Source organism: Octodon degus, unplaced genomic scaffold (genome assembly GCF_000260255.1).
Source record: "Octodon degus isolate 3935 unplaced genomic scaffold, OctDeg1.0 scaffold00031, whole genome shotgun sequence".
Taxonomy (NCBI): Eukaryota; Metazoa; Chordata; class Mammalia; order Rodentia; family Octodontidae; genus Octodon; species Octodon degus.
Window position 1 is genome coordinate 13901235 of NW_004524607.1, and position 11526 is coordinate 13912760.

The 11526-nt window shown below is 47.9% G+C and overlaps 1 pseudogene; it reads right to left on the minus strand.

The window, feature by feature from the left end:
- Positions 1-6785: 6785 nt before the first annotated feature.
- The window catches only part of LOC111816366, a 17865-nt pseudogene continuing 13124 nt past the window's right edge, over positions 6786-11526 (minus strand).

Genomic DNA, 11526 nt, shown 5'->3' on the forward strand with positions numbered 1-11526 from the left:
TGAGTCGGGCAGAGTTTCGGTGGACTAACATGTTGCATATGGCTGCTGTCTCCAGGTTGCCCCTTGGGTGGGCCCTGGCCCTGGTAGGGCACCCTCATGGCTCCCTGCAGGTGTTCCCCAGGGGATCCAGACCTGGGTGAGTCCTCCAGGCAGAACTCGTTCCATCCCAGGTGGTTCATCTAGCCTTGGGCTGCTCACTCTCCCAGTGTCCCAAGGATGAGGACTTTGGGAACTCTTTATTTTTTATTTTTTGTCTTTTTGAGACAGGGTCATGCTATACAGTTCAGGCTGGCCTTAAGCTCACTTTGTAGGCAGGCTGATCTCAAACTTGATTTGATCCTCCTGCATCAGCCTCCCGAGTGCTGGGATTATAGGCGTGCACCACTACATCCGGTTTGGGGACTCTTTCTGTCCCATTCATCCTGCCCCCTCATCTCCCATCTATCTCTGAGAAAATTCTCTAGTCCTCTGAGACCCAGGTTCCCAAATCAACACCCAGTTTCTCTCTGTATTTCTGCTTTGCAACATTCTTTCCTTGAGGCAGAATAGAAAGAACAGGGCTGAGAAAAAAACTCAGTTACATTTTGACATCAGATAGTGGTGAGGCTTAGAAAGCTTTGTGCAGTTACTAAATGCCACTGAACTGCACACCTTGAAATTTATTTGATGTTACATAAAATTCATCTTAATTTTTTAAAAAAGCAGAGAGGCATCACTTGGTAATTTTGAAATGTTATCACAGGACATTGCAACGTGACCCAGGAAACACGTGGAAAGGATGAACTCATACCTGTCCCCCTGTCCTGGCTAATTGGAACCAGTTCAGGCCTCTGGCAGTGGCAAACTGACTTTATGTGATTAATTTAGCGAATGTCAGGGTCAAGAGGACAGGCCGTGAATCAGGCTGGCGGAGGTCTGCAGCCGGGCTCTGCCACTTCCAAGTTGTGTGACCTTGGCAAGATTTTTAATTTAAAAAAAATTGCTCGTTTATTACCAGCAGCCCAGAAGGAAATGTATGAATATTATACAATATTCGATGTTTAACCTTTCATGTCTTAGGAGCTTTCGCCCGGGGCGGGGGGTAGTGAAGTCAGATCCAGCTGAGAGACATCAGGAAGAAGGAGCATAATCATTAGAAGTCAAAATATTCCAAAATGCTTCCAAATGTTAGAAAAATTAATCACCAACCAAAAAAAGCACTCTGGGCATTGCAGATGCTCAGAGTCTTTGTGCTGAAGTTTTGTCACCAGTGACTCAGGAATAATTAGGTGCAGTGAGATAAAGGGTGTTTCATACTCAATTTGGTGGCTGCAAGCTTTGCGGTTGCTGTAATAATAATTACTATTATTAATCCACTCATTAGTTTAATGTGAATTCTGTGAGGGCAAGAAACTTTCCTGATTCCTTCCACCCAGTGGACCTGGCTTTAAATGGTGTGCCCCACACGCCAAAAATAATTGTTTAATGAGCGATTGATTGAATTACATCAGTATATGAAGTCCAAGATGCCTTTGGAGCTTGTGGGTTGAGCCATACTTTGTCCGCTCCATTTTAGTTCTCAGATTCTTCAGAATCCTCCTGTGGTGTTCAACAGAACAGCTGGCATGCGGGGGCTGAGGGACCCACAGGTCAAGCGACTTCATCCATCGTAGGAACCACTTTGGGCTCCTGAGACCTAGGAGGCTGTGATGGTGGGTGGCAGCCTTGTGCTCAGAGAGTAATCTTTCCTGGAGGTTGGGTTGGTGCTGTGGGGCCTGTGATGCTTGGGGCACGGCAGGAGCCGGCTGCTCCAAGGCCTCAGGAGCCCATCAAGACCCGCAGAGCGGGGCTGAACCACATGCCCAGGGTCCTGCCAGCCCTGGAGGAGTTAAGGCCCAAGTCTGAGACTTCAGTGTGGATGGTGTGCACAGCCACCAGCTGCAGCAGATCTGCCATGGATTTGCACAGCCAGAGGCCCTCCTGGGGGACCAAGTGGGGGACCCTGCTGGATGAGCATGGGGATGGACTGCCAGGTGACCACCCTTCCCGTCTCGCTCTTTCTGACACTTGCCTAAGTTTGGCTTGTGGCTCCCATAGTTATGTCCTTGACCCTACAGGCCTCCCAGCAACTTTCCTCCCATACAGTGAGCCCGAGTGTACATCTGTCGAGGGACACATGACTCTGTTGAGTTTTTGTTTTCGTAGTGCTGAGATGGAACTCAGGGTCTCAGGCATGCTAGGCAAGTGCTTGCCACTAAGCTACACCTCCAGCTCCTTTTTATTTTGAAACAGGGTCTCACTAAGTTACCCAGGCTGATTTTGAACTTTGATTATCCTGCCTCGGCCTTCTGTGTAGCTGGAACAACATGTGTGCACCTCTGTGTCCAACTATAAGACCATCTTGATTTACTGCCTGGTAGGACCCCCTGCCAGGTCTCCATGGGCGGGGATACTTTTATTTTCTGGCCCATAGGGCATGTTTGCCTTTGGCCTTGGTATTTCATGGCAAGAGCCACACAAATCATGCTGTGCAGTGAGAAGAGCAGGGGCGATTAGTCTGGCTGCGAAGGCACAGGTGCATGGGAGGTGGGGCTGGTGTGGGGCACTCTGACAGCCAGGGAGGCCCGGTGGATGGATTCTGCTGGAAGGAAAGACACACACACACACACACACACACACACACACACACACACACAGCACAGGTAAGGGTGGCAAGAACTCTCACAGAGTGGCCATGCATGGCCTTGTGGTGGCATTGGGCTCCCAGAGAGCAGAAGTCTGTGGTGACATCTGTGCGCTGTACTTTTTCTCTGTCTGACTCATGTTTCCAGGGCTGCCTAGCGTGTGACCTGAGGCCCACCCACACATCTTCATCACCCTGAAGACTTTAAAAAATCTTTTATTTATGTATTTGGTATGAGGTCTTGCTATGCATCTTGGACTCGTAGTGATCTTCTTGTCTCAGCCTCCCCAGGGCTGGAATTACAGGTGTGTGCCACCATGCCGGGTTTCGGGGTCAGCACAGCACAGGGCCAGCATGGCATGTGGTACCGGGAATCAAGCCTGGGTCCTTGCATTTGCAAGGCAGGCGCTTAGGCTGTGGAGCTGTTTCCCTGGCCCCCCGGAAGCCTTTCTGAAATTCTCCATCTACTCCTCGCAGGTGCGGCAACACACTGCCTACCTTTCTGATTGATTCTTCTTTGGAACAATCGATCAGGGACTTTGTTAGCCTTCAGGCTAACTTCTGTTCCTCAGAGCTCCTTAGATTCCTTTCTGTCCCCCTCCCCTTTCTCTAGGTCTGCAAGCTTCATTGTTCCTTCAGAATCCTGCAGTCATGGGCACTGCTGACAAACTGTCTCAGGCCTGCTAGCAATCAGGAGGGGCTCCCTTGTTCTCCAAGCTGCGGCCAACACCCTCCACTTGAGGATCCCTGTGGATATCTCTCAAAAGCTGCTCCCAACAGTGACCAGCTGCGCCCTAGCTTTCTCATGTTCCTTGGGTGAACTCTCTTTCCTCTCATAGAGCTTTCTTATCACTTCCCAAATAAACCATTTACACCCAGATCTTTGAGACAGGGTCTGCTTTTGAGTGAAATTCTAGCCAAGAACCCTGTATGTGCTGAGGTCTCATGTCTGTTGTGCCAGTGCTGAGGTTCAGAGAGGTCACAGATTCACCAGGGACCCAGAGCATGTAAAGATAGAGCCAGGGTGCAGGGCCATGCCTGTGAAGCTCCCAGGCCAAATGTCCACCATTTTCAGGGACTTCACCTGAGGCAGTTCTTCCTCCTAAAGACGCATGACCTTAAGCAGACCCCATAGGGGTTCCTGGTGTCCTCCTCGTGTATATCCCCATCTTAGTTACTTTTATCATTGTTGAGACAAAATATCCAACACCCAAAGTGAAAGGAGGAAAGGCTTATTTAGCTCACAGTTTGTAGAGGTTTCAGTCCAAAACTGGTTGTCTCTAAGGTGGGGTGGCATGTCAGAGTGACATTGTAAAGGTAAAACAGTTCATGGTGCTCAGAAGGTAGCAAAGCAAGCAAGGGATGACCACAGCTCTGTCTGCCCCTCTTATTTTGTCCAGGCTACTTAGGGTGGGTAGCACTCCTAACCTTAATCCTAGCGCCCTTGAGCCTAGCACTGTACCACAAATCAACACAAGCATCACGTACTCCAGCTCCAGCCACCTCTGAAAAAGCCCCACTTGTGCCCACGTGAGGCTTTGGGAGACATCCAGATACCAGCCATAACACCTCCCCAACTTTGGTGTTTGAACTCATTCATCTCTGTTCCTGGTGTGATCTTCAGTTCCTTCTTGCCCCAAGATCCCACTTGGTTGGACAAGGGGCCATAAAGACTTAGATAATGTGTTCTACTCAGAGCTGTGGCTGCTACAGCAAAAAGATGCAGATTAAAGTCACCAAAGATAAAAGCACACAGGTCCACGGCCAGGAGGTGCTAGGAACACGTTTCCTTTGCCCTCTCCTGAGGCACTGTGAAGTCAGCACTTGTTTTTTTCCAGCACCAGTGTGAGATATGTGGCTGTCCTCATTGTTAATGAATGAACCTGCAATGCTGGAGATTGAACCCATGTCCTTTCCACTGAGCTACCTCCCTTACCAACCCTTTTCTGTTTTTTTTTTTTTTTTAAATTTTTCTTATCTTGAGACGGTCTTGTTAAGTTTCCAGGCTGGCCTTGAACTTTTGAAACTTTAGCCTCCTACAGTGCACCACTACTCATAGCTCAGATCGATTTCTTTTCTTTTCTTTTTTTTTTTTCCCCAGTTTAAATTTTATTTTATTTTATTTATTTATTTATTTTTTCAACAAATAATACACTGCATATATTCTTCTTAGTGGTTAATTGCTGTACAAGATGCGGACTTGTGATCCTATTTACAAACACCATTAGAACAAATCATTCTATTCATTAACAGAATGTAACTATATATCTATCCCAACCACTTTGAATACACAGATACAAAATGAACATTCATCGGTATACCCCATTTTTTCTAAGTTCCGTTATTGAATATTATAGGTGTGTAAACTCAGCAAAATATTCTAAAAGAGTCCAGTAGCCCATATTAGCATTGGGTCTTCTGTTTAACTGACAATGTCAGAAATTATTGACCTGAGTCCCCCACAGCTCAACTTAACAGCATGGCTTTATTTCTTATAATTTCGTCTTCATACTTTTCTGCTGGATGGTTAAGACCAAGGTAAAGCAGGACCTGTGCAACAAGAGTTGTTAAAATGGCAGAAGTGGTTTTTTTTTTTTTTTTTTTTTTTTTTTCGCCGAATGCCTTCAAGGCATGACTGGCTGTATTGTGTTATGGGGATCGAACCCAAGCAACCTGAGCCTGACTGTTTTGTTGAAGCAGCCACTTAAAGAACTGAGCTACCGGGCAGGCCCCCTCAGATCGATTTCTAATGTCGTTTTTGCCTCTAAAATACCATGGATCAAGTCAGTTGATTCATATTTTCCTAACTAGATTTCTTTTTGGTGATGTAGACTTTTAATTCATCACTGTCCTATGGCAGGGGAGTTGGGAATGGCACCCTGAAATTCCCTGAGGAGATAGTGACTTGGCTTCTGGGATGGAGGTGTGATTAGATCTGAGTGTATCTAAGGACCCTTCCCTTACTATTCAAAGAGCAGGATGGGCTGGGGATATAGCTCAGTGGTATAAGCTCCTGCCTGGCAAATGCAAGGTCCTGAGTTCAATCCCCAGTACCACCAAAAAGAAAAAAAAAGTATCAAAAGCCCCAAATCTGAGCCTGAATCCCATCGTTAGTTAGACCTTGTGCTACTACGTGAGCTTGCACTGGGTTTAGGGGGTTCTGTACACTCTTAGGTCCATTCATCCTGGGCCAGTTCAAAGCCAGGTTTAGTGGTTCTGGGAGCTTAGGGCTACACAAGGGTTGGCAAGGAGCACAATCACCCCTAGCTTTCTGCAGGCAGCTGACCTCCAGAAAACAGATCCCAGATGCACAGATGCAGGGGAGGAAAATGTTCCTTAATCTTAAATCCAGAATCAACATGTGTCATTTCTGTCTAGCAGTTTTGAGCTTATAAAAAAAAGTCCCTGGACCTCTGGAAGGTTGTGCTTCAGAGCTATGGCACTTCAACTGTACCTGTCTCTCCTCTCACCTATGACTTAGACTGTCTGCTCAAGACAGAATTCTGACGTTTCTTGTGGCATGAGGGTTGGACAGAGTTCAGCTCAGCTTGCAACTGCCCCAGCTTTTCTGAGCCTCTGAGCAGGGCACGAGACCAGCTTGATAGAGGCTGTCTGCTCTGTCTCCATGTTTCTGGCAGTGGGGATGCCGAGCTTGGTTGTGCCTTCCTTAGATGCTTCCCTAGAGCAATCTAGAACTCTGGAACTGCACCCGCTGGAAGGGCCCTTCAGGGTTCTTCATAGGCTTTAGACCTGGCTATCTCTAGAACAAGCTTTGTCTAGAATCACTCAGGAACAGAGTTGGTGCGTGCCTATTCTAGATGATCATGAGTTCTGCCAGTCTGCTGAAGATCCAGGGAAGAAACAACACCTCTTCTAGAAAAGATAAAGATGATCAGCTCCAGCAGGGAAGCAGTCACCCAGGAGTCCTATGGATGTGGGCAGGAAAGAGCAGATGGGCACTTCAGTTTCTAGAGCTTCCATGAGCTTCTCTAGATACTGCCAGCCATCAGATGTTCTTCTGGCTCTTGAATATCCAGCAGTTCCAGAAAGATCTTCATCTTTCCAAATCTGGCCAACTAGAATCATGCTGAATGCTCATCTGCTCCAGGACCACCCCATGGGCTTATCCAGAGGCCAGCAGGCCTCCAGAGAGCAGCTTTACATCAATCTGACCTCTTCCATCTGGAAGCTTCCCAGATTTCTTCCAAGGAGCAGTCCACCTGCTGGATGCCTGGAGTAGAGACAGCTCAGAACTGATGCCCATGCACTCCTGCAGGAAGGTAGCCTCAGGCTTGACGATCCTCAGGAATTCAGAGTCTGGCCCAGCAGATGGTGTCTCTGCCAGCAGGATAAGCAGCCCAGAAGGCAAAGGTACCAATGGCCATGATGGTGTGGTTGTACTGCTTGAGCCGGGTGACGTCCTTCCTCGGGGTGCCCTCCTCTCCATCACCAGCATAGATCGCATCCCCCTTAGGGGGTATCAGTGTTTTCCCTACACCAGTTCATGCTATTGCTGGCTAAAGATGAGGTCTTCAAGCTGGGCCTGAAGTGGCTGCTGGAGGTCAGGTTGGTTGCCTGCCACACCCTTCCAGTGCAGGGGCATCACCTGCATGTAGTCCGCACGGACCCTACAAAGGTGCACGGCTGAGACCCCTTGCAGCATGGGCACACCTCCCTCAGGAGGCACTGAGCTTCCTCTGGAAGCTGGTTGTGAAGGATAAACTCGTGGCAGATCTGTTCATGCAGACGGTGGAAGAAAGTCCAAGAGCAGGGGAAGGCCGAGAGCTTCAAAAAGGGGTCCATTGAATAGGAGCACCCTTTGGGCATTCAGTCGTGCAGCTGCAGCTTCTGCCACAGCATGTGACTGTCCACCTTGGAGGCCATCAGGGGAGGGTGATCCAGAACACAGGGGCCAGCGCAGCACGCATGGTGTTCAGGATAAAGACCCGATAGCCGTTGAGCTGGGCCAGCTCAAGTGGCATCATGTACTGTCCCATCTGGCCACAGAAGCAGCCACGGGCAGATAGCCCAGGTTCCTGAGAGTAAAGCAGGGTGCTGGGGACAGGAAGAGGCGTTGGTGTCCTGGCAGGCATAAGACGGCCACTATGGGTGTCTGCCGATGGTAGTCTGGACACAGGACAGACACATCAAGGCCATTTTGGAAGATGTTGTGGAGGTAGAGAAAGAAGCATATATCTGACAGGACACAGATGAGCAGGAAGGAACAGGCAGAGCTGGCAAGGGCTGGGGGCCCACAGGGCTGCAGGGCAGTGAAGGTGACTTGGGGTTGCTTGTGACTGAGGAGGCTAATGGTGTAGACTTGGGTGTGTGAGGCAGGAGGAGGCGGGGGGCCTACATCCTAGGTTGGGGGGATGTGAAGCTTGAATGGCTGGAAGCTGCAGTGGAAGTGACTGGTTTCCAAGCTAGCGATGGTGCAGGTTTCTGTGCCCCTGGGACTCTCCCACCCCTACATGCAGAACAGGACAGGCCACCAACCCCTGCTCAGGTGCACCTGTCTGTGAGGGCCACAGTTCATCGTTGAGGTGACCGAAAATGACCAAGTGAATGGAAGAGGAGAGGCTGGAGGAGGGGTCTTGTACCTCGAGGAGCAGGTGCCAGGGTCTTGGAACAGAGGTTGCAGTCCCTAGATTCCAGGGCTTGGCATCTGGCACCACAAGACCACCACCTGAGCACCTGTAGAGTGGCAGTGGGCCTGCAGCTGGCTTCACATGGTTGGGGTGTGATTGTCAGAGTGCGCTGGCTACAAATGTCCTACCTCCCTAGATACTGGGGACCTTAGGCCTGCAGCCCTGGCCTCTTTGCTGGCACCCAGACTGGCAGCGAAGGTGGGAGTAGTTGGGATGAGGAGGGGTGCAGCCTTTGCTCCTGAGTGCGGGGCACGTCCTAACTAGATTTTGAGTCCTTGTAAAGAGAGCCTATTTTCCTGTGATCACTCCACCTCAGAGTCCTCAGGCTGTTTAGACAAGAGCAGCTGCCTCAGCAAGGCTTCCTGGTAACCCTTCTTCCTTGTCCCACACCCTGTGATCCAGGGACTTCCCCTTCCTTTCCCTTCTGTTCCTTTCCTTCTTCCTTTCCCATGTTCCACAGATGTGATTTGTCAGTCAGGCTGTTCATTTTCTCTGCAACTGCTTGGGTTCTGTTCTGTTCTGTGTTTAGCTCTTTGCAGCAGGCAGGCTGTCTCTCTGAGATGACTGGCCTTTCTCCTAAAAGTGTATCTGTCTGGCCTCCATAACATTTAGGGAGTGGTTCTTATTTAAGCCTCTGCCTTTTTTTTTTTTTTTTTAATAATGGTAACAAAGTTTTATTAAAGATAAGAAAAGAAACAGGCTCTGCAGAGTGAGTCTGGGCCAAATATAAGTAGAAAAAGAAGTGCATCCCACAGTGGGAGAGCAGGCCACCATCCAAGGGTGATCGCAGAGGCCAAAAACTCAGCGTGGACCACCCCTTTCATACCACCACTCCTCAGGCTGATGTCAGGGCGTGGTCATCCCACCAAACCTTGTGAAGCTCTTGAGAGAAAGCTGTGCACAGGGTTTGGGAGCTGTTACCACATACATCCTGGGATGTTGTAACCAACAGGTCATACCTCCTTCCTTCACCAGGTTTCCATGCCCTAATCTCATGTGTCATTTCCCCCTCAGAGAAACAAATCCCCATAATTCTTCATGGAGTGCTGAATAAATGAGGTCTCTGTCTTCTACAGCTTCTTCAAGCTGGGAGGGGCTGCAGACCCTACCTACTAGGGATTGTGGGCTCCCCAGCTGCGTCAGAATGCTGTGGCTCACTGGCTAGGCTGAAGAGGAAAATATGTTCCCCAGACAATGAGAAGAGAACTCATGACCATTGAGCTACCAATTTGAGAAAGAAAGTAACTTTACTATTATGTTTGGGACATAGGGCCCAAATGTGAGGAGTGTATTTCTATGCTTCTAGTGGAAGACAAAGTATGGCAAACAGAGAGGTTAGATAACTAATCGAGAGCCTAAGAGACAGCCTTAGCGAGATTTCCCACATGGCGGATCAAAGTAAAGACAGGAAGAGCCTCAATTCAGGTGCCCATTTAAGCTGTGGTGAGTTAAGGCCATTAGTGACTCTGCTTATCTGTACCTGGAGCAATCCTGGAGTTTCACTTTCTGAAGAGGAGCTTCAGGTCTTCCAGAGGTTCTCAGGAATACCTTTCTTAGTCCTGTGAAAATTCTACCGACCATTTCCCACGTAGGATTTTTACAGCTTGTTACTACACCTTTTGTGGAAGAACCAGAATGGTTTCTCAGGAACTAGGCATATGCCTAGGGTTTGGAGGGGCTGTAGGAATGTCCTTTTCGCCTCTTTGTCAGCCTTTTGATTTCCCAGTGAGACTTCAGATGTATCACTTTGGGATTGCTTGCACTGAACAACAGAAACCTGCTTGGGAAGACAAACCACATCTAAGAGTCATAGATGCTTTACAGATGATTACTTATTAGTCAGGAAACTTTTCCAGATGGTAGCATGGGCATGTAGTACCATAAAGGCATATTTGGAGTCTGTATAGATATAGAGCCTTTTGCCTTTTCTCAGTATCATGCCCAAGAATGAGCTCTTCTTTCTTAGCAGTATCCCAAGTGGAATTTGGCTTCAGTGATCTGTTGTGAGCTGACAACTACATAAACTTACCTTTTGATGTCCTCAGCCAAAGCTACTTTCATCAGTAAGTCATACCTCACCACAGTCTTGGGCAGCAGAACACTGATATCCTGCCTACCTGCATAGGTGTGGGAGATGACTTGCTTATGGGAATGGTTAATTTCTGGACCTTTGGGGATTAGAAAGACAAGACTAAAAGTAGTGCAGGGGCTGGGGAGATAGCTCAGTAAAATAAACACTTGCCTGTCAAGCACAAAGTCCTGAGTTCAATTACCAGTATAGAAAAAAAAAAAAAAGTAGTATAAATTTTTATAACAACCTCAGAGATGTCTAAGAGCATAGCCTAGTACTTAGCAAGCTGGTCCCCTATTAACCAAAAGTAATATCTATCTTCAGAATAACTGACCTGATGAGGAGTTAGGACTTCTAGTTTTTGTCCCAAAGTCTTCCTCTGTTAGCGTAGTTGTAGCTGCTTCTGCTCTCAGGCAGAGTGGCTATCCAGCAGCCACTTAACTTAATTTTTTGAAAAGTATGTCACCAGGCAGAGTTCTTGCCTTGTTGACACCCAAAACAATTCCTACATTTTCTGATATCCAGAGGAAGAAAAGTTTCCTGATGTTAGGTATTCCATTATACTAGGCAGCAGGATCCATCTGTTGTCTAATTTGGTCAGGAAGACCTGGTGTAGTTCCAACAGGTAAAATCCATGTTGACTATTATCCAAATTTGAGAATTGTCCTGATTTTTTGTCAGTAAACCTCTTCCTGGCAAGGGAGCAGGATTCTGTGGGAAAATTAGAAACTTAATGGCTAAACATTTGTCCTGCCAGGTGACACATGGGCAGGAGTAAAAAATCTCTGAGGAGGGGTTCTTTTGATCCTAACTGTGGCTACAGATTTAGAGGAAGGTTTTTCAGAGAAGTCAAGAGCCTCGTTGCTTTGACCAAGCTGCCTGGGTAGCACTTACATTAGTGTCTCACAGTTGCAAATCACTACAAGTTTACAAGGTAAGGCTTGGAACAATAGAGATTTCTTCTCTCATAGTCCTAGAGGCCATAAGATCAAAGTCAAGATGCCAGCATGGTCATGCTCCTTCTGTAGCCTCCTTAGACCCTGGAGGCTCCTGGAGTCCCTTGGCTCATGGCCACATTGTTCCAATTTCATTTCTTTCTTCCTTTTCATATGGTCTCTTGTTTATATCTCTTCTTTCTTTTTTCA